The sequence below is a fragment of the Oryctolagus cuniculus genome, chromosome 2, assembly GCF_964237555.1.
Source record: "Oryctolagus cuniculus chromosome 2, mOryCun1.1, whole genome shotgun sequence".
Taxonomy (NCBI): Eukaryota; Metazoa; Chordata; class Mammalia; order Lagomorpha; family Leporidae; genus Oryctolagus; species Oryctolagus cuniculus.
The window spans coordinates 18,162,822-18,187,355 of NC_091433.1; the positions used below are offsets into that span (position 1 = coordinate 18,162,822).

The 24,534-nt window shown below is 39.8% G+C and overlaps 1 long non-coding RNA gene across 1 annotated transcript; it reads right to left on the reverse strand.

Moving 5' to 3' along the window:
- Window positions 1-348: 348 nt before the first annotated feature.
- Window positions 349-20,666, reverse strand: LOC127490067 (uncharacterized). The gene is made up of 4 exons (XR_011386790.1): window positions 20,501-20,666; window positions 12,913-13,149; window positions 8,045-8,198; window positions 349-610 (listed from the first exon to the last, which is right to left on the reverse strand). It is a non-coding gene; the product is annotated as an uncharacterized lncRNA (long non-coding RNA).
- Between the last annotated feature and the right edge of the window lie 3,868 nt (window positions 20,667-24,534).

Consider the following 24,534-nt stretch of genomic DNA (forward strand, 5'->3'; position numbering starts at 1 on the left):
TTCTCAGTGGTGGAAAAGAGTACACTTGGGAACATCAGAATCTCAGAAGCGGGGGAAGGTTTTATGGTTCCCATATGACCTCTGTAATGGTACTTGCCTCACTTCCAAGTTCAGAATAAGGGGCATTGGATGTTGGAAATTGGGATTGTCCCTGAAAACTGCAGGGTGTGGTGATTCTGAGTGTCTACTTGGCTCCTCACTCAGAACTAAACGTTGAAGGGGACATCATCTTTCTTTCTTCTTCTACATGTCTTCACAGTAAAGTGTGATACTTGGGGTAGATTTTATGATGCAAATAGATCAATAACTAGAACAGAGTAGGTACACAAAAAAATGGTTGTCATTCCTTTATTTCCATCATCTGTACTATTTCCTTAGGCAGTTCTAAATGCATCTCATTGTCAAATGTATAATACATTTAAATTGGCACTTCACTGTGAGAACCAAGAAAGTTCCCACCTAGTCTATGCATTTGGGGTCCTTGGTTATAGAGTTATAGAGTTGTTGCCTTTTTACTCGGTTGCCATGATGACTTTAGCAATAGCTGATGGGACTTGAAGGGACTGACTGGGCTTGTGCAAGTATTTTCATGCTTCATGACAGTCTGCTTCTGAAAGAAAAATGTTTTTCATGAGTGAAATGTAACTTTAGGAATATCAGAGGCAGTCAGATTCTCAGCATAATTATAGGTTATGTTTGGACCAGATAGTCAAATCATCTTCCTTTCATTGGAGGAGTGTTTGGTTGATTAAAACATTTGAAGCATTTCTCACACAAACATTTCAGAGGCATGTCAAGGGGATTTGGTGCCAGAAAACAACTCTTTCAAGCCAGGAAGTCAACTCCATGTGAGTAAACAGCACCAGGGAGAAAGATGCTTCAGACTTGATGCCCACATGTGTGGATGAACAACATTTTGTGACTTTTTTTCCATCTCATGACTCTGAGACAATAGTGATTTAGAACAGAATTTCTTTGCCTGTCTACCACCTAGTCACACATGAATGATGAGGTTCAAATCTCATGGCATTTGCAGGGTTATTGGGATTTCTCAGTGTGCTAATTGCAACCTTGTCCCTTTCGCTCTCCCCACAAAAACATAACCACTTACAAATGGCTAGCAGTGGCATTTTCCATAGGGCATAGTTCCACAAAGGGTGGTGAGTCAGTTCATAGACAGGAATTAAATCCCACTGATGCACACAGATAATTCTATTTAAATTCTCCAATTGCTCAGATTATAACAGAAGGATTCAGTTTGCTGCAAATGATTACTTAAAACATTTCAACCTTCACTATTTCATTTTGAATAGAGTAGAAACCAGCACTGACTCAGCGTTCTCAGTAATAGTATTGGTTGGAACTTAACATTCTCTGGTAATTTTGTTTATGTTTATTTTCTATTAGGGTTCCATTTATAAAAGTGAAATAAAATTTCCTTAAATAAATTCATTTAAGGAAAGAAATGAATCCATTTAAAGAAAAAGATTTAGGAAAATAATAGCAAATAGTAAACATAATGTCACATAGTATATAATAATATAGATATATTACAATAATAATACAGATAGGGAGAAAAATTCTGATAGTACTACCTGAATGATAGGAAGTTTAGGAAATATTGTTGAAGTAATCTTGAATTCGCTCTTGAATTGAAATCCTTTCACAAAATAAATGTTTCACCTTTCAATACTTTGATGATTATTAGTAATATATTCCTTCTGATATCAGATTGTATAAATGTTTAAGATATTCTAGTATGTTACCCCACTCATCTTTAGAACTGAAGACCAATGTAAACTTATTACAGAAAACATACAGAACATTGGGATATTTCTCTTTTAATCTTTTAGAATATATTTCACATTCATGGTCCATGCCTATGCTCTTTTTTTGAAAACAGTAACAGCCAATGGGACAGCAAGATGGTAGGAACCTATTTGTTTTGAATGATCCAGTGTAACTGAGTGACTAATTGAGATTGCCCACATAGAGATGAAGTCATTTTTTCTTTTAAGCCTCTATATTGCTCAAAGTCCCTTTGTTACATCAGCTTAATTTTACCCAAATGGAGTGCTCCTCCACCATCCAAACCATTCTCTATTAATATTAGAGATAATTAGTTGGCATAATGAGAAAAGGTGGGAAAGAAGTTGTGTCACCTTGTGCCTTTGTAAATAAATTACATTTGACTCATTCTATTGCAGTCTCTCTCCTCCCCTCCACATAAGATCCAAAATGAGTTCGGGAGAAGAGCATTGCACAGCACTTAAATATACAGTATCACAAACTTAACAAATACTGAAGCTGTTGCTTGATTCCCCTAGTCAGAGAGACTGATTCTGGGCACATCAAGGAAAGTTCATATAATCATGAGAAAATCTCCAGTTTCATAAAATACAGGGACTAGATCCTGGGAATAGGGTAGAGGTTAGGTCTTAGCACAAGCTGCTAGAGATTTTTTTCCCCAAAACATTTGTTCTTGGTTTATCTCTACTCAAAAATCTTTTTTTTTTTTTTTATTTGACAGAGTTAGAGACAGAGACAGAGAGAAAGGTCTTCCTTCTGTTGGTTCACTCCCCTAATGGCCGCTACAGTCGGTGCTGTGCTGATCCAAAGCCAGGAGCCAGGTGCTTCCTCCCAGTCTCCCAAGCAAGTGCAGGGATCCAAGCACTTGGGCCATCCTCCACTGCCTTCCCCGGGCCACAGCAGAGAGCTGGACTGGAAGAGGAGCAACCGGGACTAGAACCCGGAGTGCTGGTGCTGCAGACAGAGGGTTAGCCTAGTGAGCCATGGAGCCAGCCCCTACTCAAGAATCTTAGAAAATCTATTTGATCAAACTTGGTTCCTAGGATTACTCCTTCTCCGCATAAAGGAGATAAAGGAGTGTAGAGATCAGGGGGTTGGAGGGGGAGGGCTATAGCTTCATTGTTAGGTCTACCATGCAGTGGAGGATGGGTATTTCTTCAAATGGGACATATGAAGCTCTGTTATTCGGTACTCTGGGCGGGGACACTGGTGCCAGCTTGTATGGGGTCACTAGAGTCAATAGTACACAATTCTTTCGAACATTTTGTGTAATGCAGTCTCCATGGATATATGGAGAGAGCCATGCTGGGGACATCTATACCATGGAAATGAACAAATGATACAAGTCAGGCCCTTTTCTCCAATGAAGTCATTGTTAAACACTTACAGTACATCACTGACTATCCCTTTCCTTTTTTTCACATATTTTCTGTGTTGTAAAATAGGTTGGCTTTGCATGAGACCTAAGAGAAATGGATTTTTCTATTGACTTTTGAAACATATCTGAAGAAAATGAAAAATTTTATGAAGGTGACCAGATCAATGTATCATTTTACTTTACTTGGTCATAAAAACATGTGTTCAATTAAAATTAAGTTCTGGAGTGCTGTATCATCTCATGCAATTCTGAGAAAAGTTATTTTGTTTGGGCTTGGGCAACAAACAGTCCTGCTTTAGTGTCTGGGTAGCTCTCATGTTTTTGACCATTTCATACATAGAAACATTGCATTACAGTTGCCTGCCACTCAGTAGAAAAACAATGCATATATGATGTGTGAATAACTGAACTGCAAGAATCTGGGAGAAAAACATGGTGTGTGAGGGTGTTTCTAAAATTCATGGAAAAATGGAATTAAAAAACAAGTTTATTGAAGTAAAAATTTTTAAATCCATGAATGTATTGTTATAACACATTTTCTAGGAATTTTTGAATACCCCTCCTATTGTTATTTTTAGCAACTCTTTAAATAATGTGGAGACCATTCTGAACTTTTGGACTATAAATAGCCAGGGGCTAGATTTGACCCAGGAAGGATAGATATTTTTACCACTCAGTCAGCTGCTAGGAATGCCAAATGATTAAAATGCATTTCTGTATTACAATGTCCCACATATTAATGCATTTAATGTATCTTTACCGAGAATATTCTGTATGGTTTAAGCGAATGAAACAGTTGTGTGAATTTATAAATTACCTTGCAATATGATGAGTACCATAGCAGAAATACCAAACCAAGTGCATATGAAGAAAAAAAGAACACCAAGCTTCTTTTATGTCAACTTTTAATTGCTCTTGAAGTACATAGAGATTTACTAGGTAGAGAAAAAGGAAGAAAGAAGGCATTCTGCTAGGGGTATAAGCTTAAGTAAATCCACATAGGCATAGAAGGATATCACATATTTGTGTGTTATATTTAGCATATAATGGAGCTTTATGTGACTGGAATGCCATGTGTGTAGGATGACAGAAATCCAGGCTGCAGTATGTTTCCCAACTTTTGTGAATCATGAAATACATTGAGAGTTAAAATACCATGTTTGTTTGGAGCACCATGGGTCCAGAAACTCACACTTCCCCAAACTGCACTGCAGCACCTTGAGATCTGAGTGGATCACTGTGCTCATCAGCATCCCTTGGCGATCTATGGGAAGCTCTGGGCAGGGGCAGCAATGATTTACCAGGTAGAACATCAAAGAGGAGGAAGGTTGTTGCCTTCTCTCTACCCAGGGCTTCAGTCCAGGTTCACATTCTGTCACATGTTGGATGATATCAGAGTTATTTTGAAATACTTTTGCTTTCTCTTTTTTTGTGTAAAATGCTGATAGTTCCAGATTGGGAACCTACGAACCTTAAAATGAAGTAGATACTCTAGATGAAACTTTGCTGCAGAGTCAACACTCAAACTATTTCTTTTTTTTTTTTATTTTTTTATTTTTTGACAGGCAGAGTGGACAGTGAGAGAGAGAGAGAGAAAGGTCTTCCCTTTGCCGTTGGTTCACCCTCCAATGGCCGCCGCGGTCGGCGCGCTGCGGTCGGCGCACCGCGCTGATCCGATGGCAGGAGCCAGGAGCCAGGTGCTTTTCCTGGTCTCCCATGGGGTGCAGGGCCCAAGCACTTGGGCCATCCTCCACTGCACTCCCTGGCCACAGCAGAGAGCTGGCCTGGAAGAGGGGCAACCGGGACAGAATCCGGCGCCCCAACCGGGACTAGAACCCGGTGTGCTGGCGCCGCTAGGCGGAGGATTAGCCTAGTGAGCCGCGGCGCCGGCCTACACTCAAACTATTTCTTCATATCTTCCCCACCTCCCTGACTACAATTTAAAAAATTCCTACACAAGAAAAAAAATTCCCTTTTCAATCTCTACATCTAGCATCTGGAGATACCAGAAGTGCCTTTCTGGCTTTTAAAGAATGATATGTGAAGAGAAACCATAAAATAATGAGTAAATCCACTACTTTGACACTGTTACTTGAAATAATGTCTTTTCTTTAGATAAAGGTCATCAATTCTCAGAACACTTAGATATGTGTTAGGAGATTTGTTCGTGTTAGGAGAGATCCTCCTTTCCCTGTCTCTCCCAAACTGTCCCTCATTCCCTCAATCCCTTCATTGTTCCCTCTCTCTACACTCTCCCTCCCCCTCCCTCCCTCCCTCCTTCCCTTCCTCCCTCACCCAAGGTGCAGGGACTCAGTGAGCTGTGCCCTAGAGGTGAGCTGAGGACTCTGGTTAAACATGGCTATGGAGGAAACTCATCAGCTGACTTCAACAGAAACATCTGTGAGTTCATATTGGCCAAGTCCCTAGAGATTGTTTCACTGCTGAACATGCTACTTCCCAACTGTTTAAGATAGTGGCTCAGAGCTATGCACATATTTTGAGATGCATTCTGCTGATTGGATTATTTTTAAAGCCTGTTTCTTATCTAATGTATTTCCTTTAATTGCTTCTTTTTGGCTTGCTGCTAGGTCTCAGGATATTCCAAGTCTAGAATCACAGAAAGCTCCAAAATTGGAAGTAACCATCCCATCATTTTCCAGATGCAGAAACTGATGACCATCAGGGTTAAAAAAATAAAAAAGGACTGTCCAAATCTCACAGATATCTTGTTCTTTTTTCCTACTTTTCATCCTCCATTTTTCTTTCTCTTCTTCCCTTCCTGTTTATTGAATAGCCTCTGGATGCCATGCAGTCTTTTCAGTGTTAATGATACAAAGAGATGTAGGACACTGACTGCTGACCTTCCAATCTAGTACAGCAATAGTGATGTAAACCACCTATTGCTCTAAGCATGAAAAGTAATTCATAGAGTGGCACATGGGATTCTGTCAGAATCCAGACGAGGAGTAACTGGATTAGACTGGGAGAGTGAGGAGAATTGACTTGAGTGGAGTCTCAAAGGATGTGATGGCTATAAGTGGACTGTGCAGGGAGTAAGATGAGAGAATAGGAATGAGGGGAATAGTTTTCCAAATAGAAGGAAGAGTACAGTTGATTGCATCAGGTACATACTTTGTTTTCTTGAATTTGTGTGTGAAGCAAGACAGAGAGGGAAAGGGAGAGAAAAATAGAATGCATGTCAATGCTAAATGGGACTGCTTAAGTTCCTCATGTCTATGCTAGTATGCTGTGCCATCTCTCCAGCCTGAAGGAGTTCTGGTTGAACCTCACATTTGTAGAGGAAGAGGGGTAACCCCATCGTCAGCATCACCTCTCACAGGCATGTGTGAGCATCTTGGCAAGCCAGTGTGATCCAGTGCTGTTATGATTCTATGTGATTTTATTGGCCTAGTGTAGAAACCATACCCCTATAAGGTGCTCTTGCAGTTATAAAGGCGTTCCCATCACATCTTTATGTTTCGGGGTCTCATTGAGGAGAACTGGTTGCCAGAGTTGGTGTTAGGAAGTGCAATCCTTTCTATTGATTCAATGAGGACACATTTGATGGCTGCCATGCTCCATCTTTTCTGATCTTTTTTATCGGAGGTGGTGTTGTTAAAAAAGCTGTGCAGTCAATAAACAAAGTTAACTAAGTGCACAATTTTTACTTTCCTGGCTCCACCAGGGAGCCCAGAGCCAGCAGGATCCTGAGATACAGTCTCCCCATAGGTCATGCCCAGGGGCTTCCATTATCTCTAAGCAGCACACACTCTGGAGCATCTTATTAATGATATTTAATTATGTTGAAATTGATTATGTTTTTCATCTGATCTTGGGCTGATTTTACAGCTGGGAGATAAGCTGGGCAACTGGCTTCTCCATCTCTCCATCTCAGCAGTCAAGTGCCTTCCTTTATCTCTGTTGATTCTCTGCCTTCTCCAGGTGCTGGTTTCCCCCACCTGCATTCCTCTCTGAATACAACTCCTCCCTTTTTGGTAATAATTAGCTACCCCAAGTCACAACAATGATCCATTTCCCAGGAGGCTTTCTGCTGTTGTAGACAATGCAGTTTTTCTTGACAGAGTTAAATTTGCATATATCTTGGCCATAACTTCATTAGGTTTCAGAACTCAAAGAGTGTCAAATGAGCACTATCTGATAGCTCATACAATACAATAGTTTTAACAGATTCTAATCTCATCATTGTATACTTGAGTGCTCTGGGTTTTGCTGATGAAAATCTTTACAGAAGTGGAATTCAGTATTCAATTCTCAGGTTCAGGAATTGTTATTATTTCCCAATGAAAATAATGAGGATTGTAGATAGAATTTACTGAACTTGAACTGTATTGATAATTTTTGTTTTGTTTGAGCAAAAACAGGTGTTTGAGGGAATTAAACATTTCTGTTGTGAACTATAACACGATAGTATTGAGAATGACATGTTTAAAAATTGAGTACAGGCATGATGATGAAAGTGAATTGGATTGTGGAAGTAAATTCTTTCGAGTTCAAAATCTTAATGATATTTAAAGGGCCTGAAGAGTAAATGGAAACATATTCTTTTGACTTTTTTGTTCATGGGAAATGATCAGAAATGCATTCCTTGAAGAATGCTTCATTCTATTGGCAATCTAACTATTGATTCACTAGGACAGAAAGCAGAAGCATTACATCAAATAATTTCCTTACTTCTTTCTCCTGTTGTCTCAAATTCTTCCTTAAATTTGTCTCTGATTCCCATCCCAAAACAAGCTCGAAGAGCAACCAAAATAATATAAAAATTTCAGTTATAATAGCAGTAAATAAAATATCTCATTGCATCCATTCAGGCAAATTCGAAAATTTTTCAATTACCTCTATATCTGTTTCCAGGATACACAACTTTTTCCTCTTCCATACTCTCTTGGCTCACTTTTTTATTCATTCACTGAACATGTATCTGTAGACATCCATATGCAAAATACCTTGACAGGAAGTGCAGAAACACTGATGGGTCAACCACAGTGCCCTACACATAGAAATGTAAGATTATAATCATGACAATTAGAAGAGGTATATAGTGCCAGCAGAGCTTATAGAAGAGATTTAAACTCACCTGGACAATGAGAAAATACTTTTCTGAAACAGCCTCTGTGGAACTGAGATCTGAAGGCATTTGTTGGCCAAGAAGACAGTGAAGATGACTGTTTTCCAAATGAAAAGTACCATGTGTTCAAAGATCCACAGTGGGAGGGGAAATGGGGTGACAATGCAACTCTATACTTCCAGAAGAAAGCTTTACCTTCTTCCTATAATAGTTTCTGTTTTATGATTATTTTTCTTTTCCTTTGTGGTGACGATACCCTTCATATTTCTGATCCCTAGAGATAAAATTTTCCTCTCAGAGAATTTGCTTTCCTAAGGAGAAGCAGAAAAGTTTGGTATATATCTCCTGATGCAAACCCTCTTGTTCCCCTGTATTAGTTTTTTCAGCATGGATGAAGGAGCACTAGGCTACAAAGTTCCTCTCTAAAGGTGAGCTATGGGAAGGTGTGGGAGGGACTTAACATACCACGTCACAATTTTCAAGTTAGCAGCAAGGGCAATGGAAAGAGTCCTAGGTTTAGGCTCTAAACTTCAGACTTTTCAGGTGAGTCACTTAACTTCTCTGAGCCTTGGTTTTCCTTCTGGAAAATGATTTTGAGACTCCAGTGAGATGGCCACGGCAGAGAACATAGTACTTTTACTTAAATATGTAAAGAGATGCTTTATTGTTATTCTCCATTCAGAAGTTCTGGGCAGGTTCAGCATATTTTTAAAATAATATCTCAGGAGAAGAGTTTTTAACAGTAACTGGAATGTGTTTTTAGTGTATTCTTTAAAATAGTATAATGATAAATAGTCAACCTTCCATGTCTACATGTTCTGCACCCACAGACTGAACCAATTAAAGACCAAAAATATTTTTTAAAAATTGCATCTGGACTGAACATATACAGTCATTTTTCCTGGTCATTATTCCCTAAACAATACAGGATAACAACTGTTCAGATAACACTTACATTTTATCTGGTATTGTTAGTAGCTTACAGATGATTTAAAATAAATGGGAGGATTGTTACCGGTAAATGGTAGGGTTCTTGTCTTCACGCAAGAAAGAATTCAGGCGTGAGACAGAGAGTAGTGGAAAGTAAAATAGCAAGGTTTGTTAGGGAAGGGACATCCGTAAGAATGGATGGGCACCTCTCCAGACAGGACCTGAGAGAGAGTGCCCGGTCTACATTTAGGCCAGTGTTTTTAAGGAGATGGGTCTTTGTCTTCACACATCTCCTCCTGAAACAAAAGACTTTATGGATGTAAATACTAAAAACTCCTATCTGAGTTTTCCCCCTGAAGGTATCAGCAGGAGGAAGCCTGGCTGGTGGCGCCCTGGGTTAGAGGAAGGGTGAGCAAGACCCCCCCCCCCCCCCCCCCCCGGAGGATCAGGATCAGGAGCAGAGTATTTGAAATGCAGAAACTGGGCTGCATCTGGAAGAGTGTCAGGCAGAAGGGGTAGGGACCTCCACCTGGCAGGTTATTGGGTAGAAGGGACAGGGCAGGATGTTTCATGTGCTGATACTGGGCTGCCCCTGAAATGTTATCGGGATTACTTTGAGATGCATGTGCTGGACCTAGATGTCAACTCTTTAGGCCTTTGTCACACACACATAAGCTCATATCTGACTTCCTACCTAACAGGATGTGTGTAGATTATGTGAAAATATTTTACCATTTACATAAAGAATTTCATCATCTGTGGATTTTGGTTTCTTTATGGCTGGGGGCAGGGTCCTAGAACAAAATTCTTGGCAATAATGAGGATGACTGTACTATCTCTTCAGAAAAGAAAAGAGGATGATGTGGGTATTTGTCCCAGCACTTAAGACCCCCTATATCCTATCTCAGAGTGCCTGGGCTCAATTCCTGGTTCTAGCTTATCACTCCAGCTTCCTGCTAGTGCAGATTCTGGGAGGCAGTGGTGATGGCTCAAATAATTGGATTCCTGTCATCCACATGGGAAACCCAGATAGTGTGTCTGGCTCCTGATTTCAGGCCAGTTAAGACCCAACAGTTGAGGGCATTTGGGGAGTGAACCAGTAGACTTATTTGTCTCTCTATCAAATTAAAAGATTAAGAAGAAGAATAATGTTTGGCATTAGCTTCCTTTATTAGGGTACATCATATCTCTGTGTTCATAGTGAAGCAAACCTGTTGGGGAGTTCTACTCACCAACTGGATGGATTTAATTCTTACATCCAAGTACTAACCAGGACCAACCCTACTTAGATCAGATGAGACTGGGCACTTTCAGGATGGTATGGCCATAGACAGTATTTAATTCTTAGTTCAATTCTATCAGCACATGTAGGCCCAGCTGGTGTTCACTGAAACAAAATTAGATCACTCATGGAGATGATTTAGATACTCAAAGTACTTCACCAGAAATAGCAGAGAAATGAGCAAAGGGTCACTTAGGTTTTCTTTTTTTTTTTTTTAAATCTTTTTTATTTTATTTTTTTTTATTTTTTTTATTTTTTTGACAGGCAGAGTGGACAGTGAGAGAGAGAGAGACAGAGAGAAAGGTCTTCCTTTGCCGTTGGTTCACCCTCCAATGGCCGCCGTGGCCGGCGCACCGCGCTGATCCGATGGCAGGATCCAGGTGCTTTTCCTGGTCTCCCATGGGGTGCAGGGCCCAAGCACCTGGGCCATCCTCCACTGCACTCCCTGGCCATAGCAGAGAGCTGGCCTGGAAGAGGGGCAACCTGGACAGAATCCGGCGCCCCAACCGGGACTAGAACCCGGTGTGCCGGCGCCGCAAGGCGGAGGATTAGCCTAGTGAGCCGCGGCGCCGGCGGTCACTTAGGTTTTCAACAAAGAATTATCAGATGGATCTCCTTCATATCTGACACCAACTAACAGGTTTGAAGCTTCCTGGGTCTCACTGTTCCTGTCACTGAGGGGACTGGAGAAGGGAGGATGCATACAAAATTCATTCTAGCTATAACATCATAGAATCCAACAGTCAGAATTCTTGACTCTGGTTATCAGCAGCTCTGTGACTTTAAACAAATTAGCTTAAATTTTCTGAGCGTATTCTCTTGTTTATAAAACAAATGTATAAGCACTTTATTCATAGTTTGCAGGAAGATAAAGACATACATGTGAAACATGTTTATGAGAACTTCTTTACATGTGAGTACTAAGCAAGCAATAATGTTAATGTCCATCTTTTACATTTGTATATTTGATGTACATGAGCGTTTTACCTTAATCATCTGTGTCTAAGAACTTCTTGAGAGGCATGAAGAACTACCAAATTTGATACTGTTCAAAGCTGATAATCATTTGTAATATAGAAAATGCTTGAATTACCTCAGTACTCTAAAAGTGGAATATATCTCCATTAAGTGCAATTATTTCACTTGTAATAATTTGTTATCAATCTTATGACTCATAATATTGCATTATATTGAACTGTGAGGAAGAAAAATGCTTAAGAAGGTAAGGAAAATGATTGTGAGATGTTAAAGATCCTGATTCATTTCTGAAATAAATTTGGTGTGCTTGTTTTTGAAAGAATTGCTGCTTCAGGGGGAGAAAAGAGAAAATCTATTAAATGGAAAAAAAGTTTCTAAAGAAGTTGAGAGGTTCTTTTTATTTTCTTAAACAAATTCTTACTGCCTAGCATTGGGTTTTGGAAAACACAGTTAGCCAGCTATAAAGTTGTAATAGAAAATAGTAAAAGCAATGAAATGTACAATTAAGGATCACACACCCCAGATATCTTCTAGTTCATTAGTCATCCTCCTATCTCAGCCCAGGAGATTTCTCAATCTCTGTGCTGTACTCCAAGGCTCAACTATAGTGAAACCGATGATAAGGTTCAGTCTTTTTTATAGTGTTTCCTTGCACAAAGCAATGATCTCTTAAAGATGAAGTTTAATGCTCCCTCAGGAAATGCTGTCCATTTTAGACTTTATTTTTTCTGCTTGGTAGCATTCTCTTTTTCTCAGTAAATGTTGTGAGCTAGACCAGGAGTCACGGGGATTTTGCTAGATTCACCAGTAGAGGGAATCCAAACCAAGGTGTGTGAAATTCGGGGGAAGAGACTGCTTCAGTTTTTGAAGGTGCTATACATTCTGGGTGGACTCTGGAGAACTGAGATAATTGGTGGCCAGGTGGAGAATGATGCATGCATCCATCCTTTTAGTAAATACTTACTGAGCTGCCATAGGCACTGGGGAGATCAGAAAAGGATACGAGAGAATCTAAACCCCCTTTAAAGAGCTTCTGGTCTGGTGTGTAGGTACTATGTAAGCACATTAATTGTCATATCTTGCTCTTGGTGTAATTACAGGAATGAGGACCACTAATCTCTCCAGACTGGTAGGGGAAGGTCGTGAGTTCAATGTGAGTACTAAGTAAAGTGAGGAGAACTCATTTTTTTTCCTCCATAGTTTCTGGTTAGTCAAAAGAGAAAGGTCATAGATTCCATAAGCCTGGGGGTAAGATATATAGCAGAGACCTGAGAAACCTCAAGAATTTTTTTTTCTTTTTTGCCACCTAATGGAACTGTGACCTTTTTTTAAAGCCTGAGTTTATTTGACTCTGAATAAAGTGTGGTTGGTGGTTAAGTCTCTATTTTCCATCTGATTAGAGATGCATAGAAGCATGGCAAGAATAGAGGGACTCGGAACACTGACCTGTTGTAACTTAATGCATGCAGTCACCTCCTTCAAGGCCATGGGTCAGCTCCCCAAGTCACTGTCCAGCAGTGTGATCCTCACACAATTCCTTATTGACAGCTGTAGGTGTTCAGATTCTTTTCATAAGTGTAAATTGCATATACTGCATTCAAAGACCATTATTTCCAATTGGGGCAGGTGCATTCTGGTTTAGGAGACTTCCCTATGTATTGGTACATTTTCTTATCCTTACCCCTAGTAGAAAAAAACAAGTAAACTTACATTGTAATGCATTTGATATCCAGCCAGCTTTTTGAAGAGAAGAAGTCTTAATAATTTGTCCATTCCCAGCCTTCAGTCCCAAAATGGGCACGTAGCAAATCCCTAAGTATTTACTGGATGAATAAATGTGGAATTGTTACCGGAGAAATTGCAGGGTTCTTGTCTTCGCGCAAAAAAGAATTCAGGCGTGAGACAGAGTAGTGAGAGGTAAAATAGCAAGGTTTATTAGGGAGGGGACATCCTCCGTAAGGATGGATGGGCACCTCTCCAGACAGAGCCTGAGAGACTGGGGGTGGGGGTGGAGGTTACATGGTTGAATGGAGAGATTACACCTGGCCAGACCAGGTGGGAGGCAGAGAGCTGAGTGTGCAGTCCGGTTGAGGCCGGGGGTTTTTAAGGAGATGGGTCTCTGTCTTCACACATCTCCTCCTGAAACAAAGGATTTTATGGCTGTAAATATTAAGAAGCTCCTATCTGAGTTTTCCCTTGAAGGTATCAGACAGGAGGAAGCCTAGCTGGCGCCATCCTGGGTTCATAGGAAGGGTGAGCAGGACCCCCTAGAGAATGGGGATCCAGAGCAGGGTGTTTGAAATGCAGATACTGGGCTACATCTGGGAGACTGTGGAAGATTTGTCAGGCAGAAGGGGCAGGGACCTCCACCTGGCAGGTTATCAGGTAGAAGGGGGTAGGGCAGAATGTGAATACCGGGCTGCCCCTGAAACATTGTCAGCAGATGCATATGCTGGACATAGATGTCTTCTCTTTAGGCCTTTCTGTCACACACACATAAGCTCATAACTGACTACCTACCTAACAGAACGAATCCATCAGTGAATGTATTCAGATTTTTCTGGAAGTCTGATGTTTACAGCCCTCAGTTTCACCAAGGCTATGTTAACATTACATATTCCAGAAAAGTTAAGGTCCAGTTATAACCATGATTTTTCTTTCATGTGTAAATGTGTTTTATTTTATAGAATTTTGTATAAAAATTTAGTGTCGTGAACCTCTCCTTTTGAGATTGATTGATCCTTCGAATCTGTTATCTGTGTCAAAATGCCACAAATGAAGTTCCACAGAAATGGCAGCGAAGGTTCATCAAGCTAGGCAAGGAGAAAAGATCAAAGCAAATCTTTCAGGAGGACTAGACTATTTGAGGTCTGATAACCTTGTAGATTCCTTGTAAATCTGGATTAATTGATAGGTAAAGAGGCAAACCATATTGCTTTCTGTAAGAGCCTTTTTCCTTGCCCATCTTGAATATTTTTCAATGCTTTTGTTTTACTCCTGGTCCTTTCAAACTTGCACCAAATTCCAAAAGTAGGGGCATAAGGTCATTGACCTATATAAAAATTCACTCAAGCTTTGTTTACTTCTGTTTGAACAAATAACTTTAGGTAATAATAACTGATAGGTCCTTTAGTACTATTTGTCACATTGAAGATTTGCATTCTTCCAAACAACATATTAATGTCCCTATATGTTAAATATTAAAAAATAGAGGTTAAACAACTTGCCCAAATTTTGACAGTTGGTAAGTGTCAGAGTCAGAATTTATATTGTATTCTTTCTGTAATCTTTTATTAATTTATATTCTGTCAACTTCATGTTATCTCTAATGATATTCAGTGCTTAGTAAATGGAACATGGAACATTTCAACCTAATAATCAGAAAAGCCAGTGAAATTGTAAAAAATCATAAATAGCTAGTACACAGAAAAATAAGTTAGTGACCCACATTTTTGGCTTGTAAAAATCTTATAAGGTACTAGTATATACAGCTTTTGGATTTTCTCATAAGAAAATTAGGCAGTCAAGGACTTTAGTAAGTCCTTTTTCAGAAAATACTTATTGAGTATCTATTGTAAGACAGAATTTTGGAGCTTGAGGCATAGCAACCCCACAGATTCTTGCTTTAAAGGATATTGGGATATATGAGTGAACAACACAGAGAAAAACCCATATCTTATGGAACTCTAATTCCCAATATTGTCTCAATTATGATTCAGGTGGAATCAAATTAACCCAAATTATGTGGGTAATTGCCTCCGAACTCCACTTGAGTGCTCCCTTGGAGTTGACCAGCTTTAAATATCCATTGGGACACCACATAAACCTTCCTTTAAAAAAAGAATTAAATCTGGAGAATTGAATAAAAAGCAGAATATTTAAAATTACTTTCCAGTTCCTGGTCTGTTTCTCAGTGGGCTGTATGGGAGAAATAGAAATAGGATTTCTGCTTTGGTGAAACGGCAATGAGTCTTTGTGCTTCAGAATTATATAGGTACTAGGACTTGTTGATGAATCTGTGTCTCAAAAATTTGTAAATGATGTGAACTAAAGATATATATCTGCTTCATTAACTCACCCATACTGCACAGGAGTGAACAACACCCTTGGAGGTCATCAATTTCATTAAGTTGAGCCCCTCACCAAACAATCCCAGAGTAACTCATCAAACACTTCCAGATTTTTTTCATTTGGAAATAGGTTTTTCTTTTCTTTTTTTTTTTTTTGGTTGTTTGCTTTTTATAAGCAGAAAAAATGGCTATCTACACATTGTGCGTTCATTTGCTAATTGCTTCTTTTCCTTTACATGCCTCTGGTGTTGATATGAACTATTCCAAAGAGACTAGGAAACTTTGGTCTTTGACCTAAAAATGGTTCTCATTATCCTGCAGCATATCTTGGTAGATAGAATCACTGACTAGCCCCAGTTATTGGGAGTAAAGTGTATTTTGGGTGTACAGTTCATTAGCTTAAACTTTGGCATTCCTGGGATAAGATTTGAGGCTTTGACATTTTGGATGAGCTCATGGACATCCCTATGGGTAGTAATAGCTCATTTTTTTCAGGGGTAGATTCAAATCAGCTGTCACCAAAGGCTAATGTGTGGGCTAAATGAGGTATTTATCTCAGTGTTTCACCTTTTCTGTGCAGGCATATCACAAAGGATCTTACTAAGATTTGTTACCTATTGAGGGATACTCAGGAGGCCCAAGGAGGGGCCCAAGACTCAGCATTTTTCTCCAGGAGTGCTGATGATGTGTGTGCAGATGCTGGACTTTAGGGGACACTTTAGGAGGTATAAACGCTTTGTGGGTGAGCATGGTGGACTAGTCATTATTCACAGCTCAAGACAGCTTTGTTGCTTTCCTTTTATTGTTGCACGCCCAGTAATTTTAATTAAGGCTTTAAAGAAGCATCTTAAAATTTATGGTTGTAGTTGAATGAATTTTATGAAGAAAATATATGCTACAGTGCTGTTCACATTTGGGATTAAGAAGTTCTCACTTGATATAAGAGATGTCAAGGGCTCACTGTGTACATTTCGGGAACTCCTTTACATACAGGATCTCACTGGAACCTTCACTCCTCCATGAGGAGAGCCAGCCCAACTTCACTAGTATACTTTTACAAATAATTAAAGTGAAAACATAAGTAGTGAGGGATCCCTGCCCTGAGGATCATACGCAGAGCATTATATCAAAGCAGGGCTCTAACAAGAAGTCCAATTCTTACTCTGGCAGCAGGTACATCTGACATATGATTCTCGAATATCCTTTTCAGAAATCTCAGAGATTAATTACTTTGCTTCCCCTAATCTGTGTTCAATCCAAACCATTAAATATGCTTAAAAAGTCCTTCCTGTTGTCAACCTCATCACCATTATTACCCTCAGCAAGTGATAGCAGTGCTTCTGCTAAGCACTTATTATTAAGGAATTATCAAGGACCATTTTGTGTATGATATACAAAGGAATGCAGGCATCAAGGAGTGCCCCTCAAACACCAGTCAAAGGATTTCACTCACAACATGAAAAGGAGATGTGAAATATCATTACAAACAGCAAAGTAAATAAGTTAATGCAGTTGGTTAGATGTTTAGTATGTAATAAATGCCCAGGTAGTGTTGCTATCAAATAAACAACTTAATACATGCTATAGAACATTGAAGTGTGTGATAAAGTAAAGCTTAAAGATGAGGGAAACTTTAACGGTCCTTGGGAGTAGTAAAGTTAGATTGGATAAGAGATAAGCTCTATGGCCGGCGCCGTGGCTCAATAGGCTAATCCTCCACCTTGCGGCGCCGGCACACCGGGTTCTAGTCCCGGTCGGGGCGCCGGATTCTGTCCCGGTTGCCCCTCTTCCAGGCCAGCTCTCTGCTATGGCCAGGGAGTGCAGTGGAGGATGGCCCAGGTGCTTGGGCCCTGCACCCCATGGGAGACCAGGAAAAGCACCTGGATCCTGGCTCCTGCCATCGGATCAGCGCGGTGCGCCGGCTGCAGCGGCGGCCATTGGAGGGTGAACCAACGGCAAAGGAAGACCTTTCTCTCTGTCTCTCTCTCTCACTGTCCACTCTGCCTGTCAAAAAAAAAAAAAAAAAAAAAAGAGATAAGCTCTGGTATCCGGCTGGATTTACACCATAGTCCAAGAATTCCCTTGCTGTCTGACTTTGCATAAGTGATTGGCTCAGTTTTCTCGGAGCTTCGATTTCCTTACCCGTGAACTGAGCAGAAAATACTGGGTTCTACATTAGAGGTTGTTGAGAGAATGCAATATGACATACAAAACCCTTAGTGAGCTGCCTAATGCGTAGAATGTTCTGGAACTAGAGCTAGTTTCATGGAATGTTTGTTGCATTCTAAGCACTGCTGTCATGTGTCAACTCATTTCATCTGCAAGGCAACCCCATGAGACTGTGAATTATTATCCTCATTTTAAAGATGAGGACATGAGGTTTAGAAAGATCAAACAACTTTGCCTTGGTTCACACAATTTGGAATTATTAGCATTGTTATTAAAAAACAGGCATCTGGCTCCAAATCTGTGTTCTTTACTAAAACATGCCACCTATAGAAATGTACTACTAATATGACTACTATTTGTTGTGATTGTTACTGTTATTATTACATACCATCAAAACTTCGGAAAAGCTGGCAAAGATAAAATGAAGATAGGCTGCTCAACTGTGAGCATAGATAGAAATATGATCGTCTCACTGTCTTGATTGAAAACCTAGGCCAGTTTGTAGTGGTGGTCTTGTTGGTAGAGGAATGGGAAGCCAGAATGGAACACAGTCTGGAGACAGACCTCAGAAGAGCTGTACTAAGGCACAAATCAGATAGAGCTTTCCACTTAAGAAAATGGGGGAAGTTTGAAAATTCTTGTTAAGGAAATGATTAACTTGCATCGCTATTTAAAATGAATTATAATGAAAGGTTTTGATGTTTATGTGGATGTTGGTGCACACATTGATTGTAACTTCATTCATTGCTCACCATCCATTATAATGCATGTGTAGAGCACAGACAAAAAGGTGTATCTCTTTCCCCAGGACAAAAGATACAGTTACCTATCCACAAACACTCTACACCAAAATATACACCCAATCATAAAATGTGGCTATGAAGTAATGAGGCTAATTTTACAAGTGTTCTGTGGACTCTGTGTTGTTATTTTAATCTTTGCTCATACATGAGAAGTATATCAAAGAAAATAAAACCTGACAAATCAATCATTTTCCTTTGAAGATATCTTTCTACGTGACTCATTTAGTGGGTTCATGAGGGAAGAACTTTTATGGTGGGAAAATTCCTATCACTTACAGTTTTTATAACAGCCTATTGATGATATATATATAACCCCATAAAGGATGTGCTAAAATTGGCTTTTACTTCCTTAAACCATCATTGTATTGAACCATGTAACCAGAAAATCACAATGTGGTGATCTTTCTCTATACTAATCCTCCCATGAGCACTTAATGACTTATCTGTTCATCTTGGAGATAATAAACCTAGCATTGAAGCAATAGCTGTCTCGGTGACTTTGCATAAATCATTATTTGTAAAAGTGAAGCAAAACCTATAGGTAGGAGCCAAAGAATGAGATTGCTCCACTTTCAAGCATGAGCTCTGATAATTGCTGTGACTGCATTCTGAATACACTGAACAAACAGATGCAGACAAAAAAGTAAATATTATCTCTCAAAGTGATCGATATTTCAACTTCCAACACAAGAAGGGCAATTATTAAATATCCTAGTAAGATTTGTCGAAGCAAAACAACATTATAATGAAATGCTTGCTAGGGAGGAAAATGGGAAACAAGCAGAGACCTAAAAAGTTTCCACAGCTGGAAATCAAGGTGACATGTTGTAAGAAAGTGTACATGGAAATAGTTGTTCTTAATATAGTACAATTTGCAATTTTGAATCTAGTTATTTCCAATAATTTTAAATTATGGCTTCAATTAAAATAGTTTTTTCAAGGCGGAATACCTATTGGCTTTCGAAATGTTATTTGTACATCCCTACTTTTTTTTCCCAGCTTTTCCCTCCCACCTTGAGTCACTGTTGAATTACTCCATTTCTCAGCCTCTTCCCAAGCTAAGAAAACACACACATTTTATTGAAGCAAACACATAAATATTTTTTCTCTAAAAACAGATTTGCAAGAAAACAAGGGAAAGAAAAACTGAAATGAGAAGTAGGACATAGCACTATATTTAGTCCAGTTGCCTGATTTCCATTAGCTTTATCCTAATTTCTTTTCAGCTCTTTTCCCAGGGGCTGATTTTGTTGTTCAAAAAGCAGACAGGCCAAAAAGTGGGTAGCTCAGCTAGCAGAAAATACTCTCAGATCAATCAAAAGCAAGCCAGGTTAGAAGCCACTAACCCCAGAAAAGGAAGAGCGGATACACTGCTGAGTTTGAAGCTGATACCGTATCCTACTGAGGGGTTAAGCCAATGGTTCAGAGTCTGAACAGGGAGTTCTTTTTTGTTTCTTTTTTATTCTTTATGTCTCCTCTTTTCACCTTTTTTCATTTTCTCCTTCATGCCTCCTACCCCACTCTTCTTTCTCTTGCTCTTTCTGCTTTTTTTCTTTTTCCTTTTATTCCTCCCCCCTGGGTTGTTACAGTGACCTGTAACAGGTTCCCCTGATTCTATCTTTGCCCCTAGAGTATGTTCTTAACACAGCGGCAGAAGCAATGTTTTTGTAACAAGGGTCTGGGACCACTCCTCCTCTGCCCTGGCTTCCAACTTCAACCAACTTAAAGCTAAAGCTCATGCAAAGGTTTGCCATATGCTATATAATCCAGCCCCCTGTTAAATTGTGGAGCTTATCTTTTTCTGCTCCAGACAAGCAAGGCCCACCTCTCAATAACTGGCCCTTAACTCTTTTAAGTCTTCTTAAGTCTCACTATATCAGTGGCCGCTGGCCACATTCTCTAAAACTGAAATAAGCTTTCCCTTTTTCCCCTTGACCCAGCATTCTTGATTCCCTTTATTCCATTCTTTCCAGCATCATCCAATATACCTACCTTCAATGTTTATTATTTGTTGTCTGTGTAAAGTCCATTAGAAAGGGATCCATGGCTGTTCAATAGTGTGAGCCTTGAACATTGCCTGAGAGAAACTGTTATTCAACAAGTACTTTTGAATACATGAAAGTAACCTATCTTCTAACAAGAAGATTGACACACAGTATGGAAGTGTGACAATGGAATTCTATAGAATGTTACTGTGAAACAATAGTAGAAATTCTCCTTCTCTGTGGCATGGAGATAGGGACTTGAATATGCAGAGAAACGGTGACATCAGTGTAGAATGTGGATGCAGGATTGGAAGCTAACCAGACAGGCAGCCTATAATATGAAGATGGGGGGGGAAAGGGCATTCAGGTAGAAAAAGCTTTTGTGTGAGAAAATGGGACACTCTGTGCATATATTAACTAAGGAGATGCCAACAAGTTTTCTAGCTTTGTTACAGGGAATCAACAGGAGAATGATTGGAAATAACGCACTGATGGCACAATGCAGTGGAACCAGAGGGTGACTGTGTTACTTGCAAATCTGAAGAAGTTCAGCTTTTCTGTAGACAACAGAGATTCAATGAAGAAGTGTAAGAAAAGGAGGAACAACTATTTTTAAAGATTTATTTACATATTTGAAAGAGTTACAGAGGCAGAAGGAGAGAAAGAGAGGGAGAGAGAGTGATCTTCTACCCACTAGTTCCTTCCCTAAATGATTGCAGTGGTTGGTACTGAGCCAGGCTGAAGCCTTGAACCAGGAGATTCATTCAAGTCACCTAGTAGGTGGCAGGGGCCTAAGCAATTGGACCATCCTCTGCTGCTTTTCCCAGGCCATTACCAGGGAACTGGATAAGAAGTGGAGCAGCAGGGACACAAACAGGTGCCCAGATGTGATGCCAGTGTCAGGGGTGGTGACTTTATCCACTACGCTACAACAACCTGCCACTGAGAAGAACCATTTGATTTGGATTTGTATAAAAAATAATGCCCCAGAATTGTTATGAGAAAAGAGTACCTCTGGAGGTTAAGCAGTCAATTACAGAATACTGGAGGAGACATCGATTAGAGCAGTGAAATTGAGAGCAGAGAGATCATGCCTGAAAAACATTATAAAGGTAAAGCTAGAGCTCCCAGACTTTAGAAACTGATAGCATATAAGGTGCAAGGAAGGAGGAGACATCTGAGATCATGTGGGCATTTTTAGTCTGAAGGAATTGCTGGGTTGTAGTGCTATTAAATGTAAATGGAGACGTAAGAAATGAGCAGGCTTGATGAAATAATGTTTGAAAAGAAAAATCGAGTTCATGGTGTTTATAGAAATCTCAAGATAAATTACTAGGTAATTAAAATAAGTGAATTAAAGGATGAAACTTAGAATGGAAGTTTTGGAGATCAGTGACAGGGATTTGGGCAGTGATAGTTAAATGACAGTTAAAGCACAGCTATTAATGCCAAAGTCCAGCCAGAATTTGCGGAATGATAAGACAGCCAAGGTTGTGTCGTAGGGAAAGTTACTATTTAATTATCTGGCCAAGAAAGTACTGCCTGTGACTAGTAGTTGAATAAATGTTCAGAGATTTAATAGGACAAAAAGGGAGCAATAAGTAGAGAAGCCAAGATGGGAAGGAATGACCACTATGATTGGGAGTCATAGACATGCCATGAGAGAGAAAGACTGGAGAGCCCGGTTATTTTCTCAATTTAGTAAGAAAAGTTGTAGAGAGAGTGTAGAGAGGAAGACAAGCTAAAGTGTAAAGATGCACGTGAACTTACGATGGAGTTAAAATAAATCACACTAGCCCTGTGGCAAGTTAAAAATATCCTAAGCCAAAAACACATTTAAATTACTAGACATCCTAGCTTAGTGACACAGCACACTGTAGAGTACCTTTCCCACCTTGTGATTGCAGGGCTCACTGTGAGACACCAGTGACAGAGTATTTACTGCATGGTATGAGGCTGGGAAAAGATCAAAATCCAAAAGTACAAGTACAATTTTTACAGAGTGCCTAGCACTTTCACACCATCATAAAATAAAAACATCATAATTTGAAAGGTCTTGAGTCAAGGATCATATCTATTAAAAGTCCAAGAGATGTGACGAGTGGAAGAATATGATTAAAGCTGAATCTTCAGAAAACCAGCTGTGAACAGGATACAAATATGGCAGTGATCACAGTGACGTAAGGGAGAGAGAAGGCTATTTCTCTCATAAGAAAGTATTGTTAGTGAGATAGATCCTGTGCTGAAGATGTTGAAAACATAGAAGATGGCTGAAGGCTGGGTATAGCCATTAAAACATCAGTTAGGATGCTCACATCCCATATTGTAGTGCTTGAGTAGGACTCCCTGATTCCAGTTACCTGTGAATCTATACCCTGAGAAGGAGCAAGTAATGACCCAAGTAGTTGGGTCCCTGTCACCCAAGTGGGAAACATAGGTTCCAGTTTTGGCCATTGTGAGCATTTGGAGAGTCAGCCAATAGCTGGTAGGAGTCTCTCTCTCTCTCTCTTTCTCTCTTTCTCTCTCTTTCTCTCTCTGTATGTGTATATATATATAATATATATATAATATATTATCTCTATGTAATATGTATAATCTTTTAAAAATGTGGAATAGTGAGGAGAAACTTAACAAGGGTTGAGATGATAGGGATTGCAATGCAGATCATAGAACATTAGCTCTAAAGAAGAAAAAGAACTCATAAATATTCTTTGGAGTTGAGAGAACAGTGGTGTTTACAAATAAAATGCAAGGAGCCTTGGAGTTTTAAAGAAACAAAAGTAGCTCTGCCACTCTCCTTCCCTTAGCTCAAAACCTAAACAGTGATAAAACAATGAAGCAGAGAAGTGAGACTCAAAACAATAGCACCATAATTGGAGAACGTAGCTGTAATGTGTGTGCAGACTTGCTACTACTCTAGCCACAAATGAGACATCCTCTAAACGAAGCATTTAGAGACTGGACATCTGGACATCTCCCAGCCTTCCCACACAGGAGGTGGCTTTACTGAAGGAAAAAAGGATGGCTGAACAGATGTCACTGTGCATTTTCTGCTCATAGATCTCAAAGAGAGAAGGCAGTTGAAGGACACATGCCCAGTCTGCTTTACCATAGCATCCAATCCACCAGCTTCTACAAACATGAGGCCAGTGGTAGAATGAGTTCCCCTTCAAACAGGAAAATTTGTGAGACTGAAGGAATTCTCCCATTTTATTTGTGATGTAAAGCAGAGTTTAAAGTTTTTCTTCCATTTGAGGGAGGTAGGAAAAAGGATAGTAGGGCTAGGGAAGTGTAATGAATAAATTTAATGGCCACTGTAGGGAATGAAGAGTGACCCAGGGCATATGGAAGCAGTGTTGAAAAAATTTCAGCTGATAACAGAGAACGTATATTGACAGTGACTTGGTTTTCTCTGGAAGGCCCCAGCAGGTGTGTAGGAGATGAATCTTCTAATATATAAAAGATGGGAATGTTCATGAGGATTGAAGTTGTAGTGAAAGAACAAAGGAACTAATACATCATGAGGTCTAGACTTGTGTTGCTGTTTTCTATTGTGGCATAACAAACAACTCCTAAATTTAACGGCTGGAAGAAATAATGATTTATTGCTTCTAAGGGCTAGGAAGTCAAAGTTCAACTGGACAATTCTTTAGGTGGTAGCACTGGGGTTGCTAACTTGTCAACGTTCAGCCAGATCTGGACTGAGTTGGAAAGTCTAAGATGAAATCATTCAGTTTCTGACACTATGGTGTTCCTCTTCCATGTAGGGTCTCTGTCTTTCTGTGTGTGTGTCTGTCTCAGACCCTTGTTCTCTTCGTTCCCTCCACACATTGTTTCATCAGTAGTCTAGCCTAAGGTTCTGTTTTGTTTTGTTTTTCTTTTGTTTTGTTTTGTTTTTGACAGGCAGAGTGGACAGTGAGAGAGAGAGACAGAGAGAAAGGTCTTCCTTTGCCGTTGGTTCACCCTCCAATGGCCGCTGCGGCCAGCGCGCTGCAGCCGGCGCACCGCTGCAGTGGAGGATGGCCCAAACCTAAGGTTCTT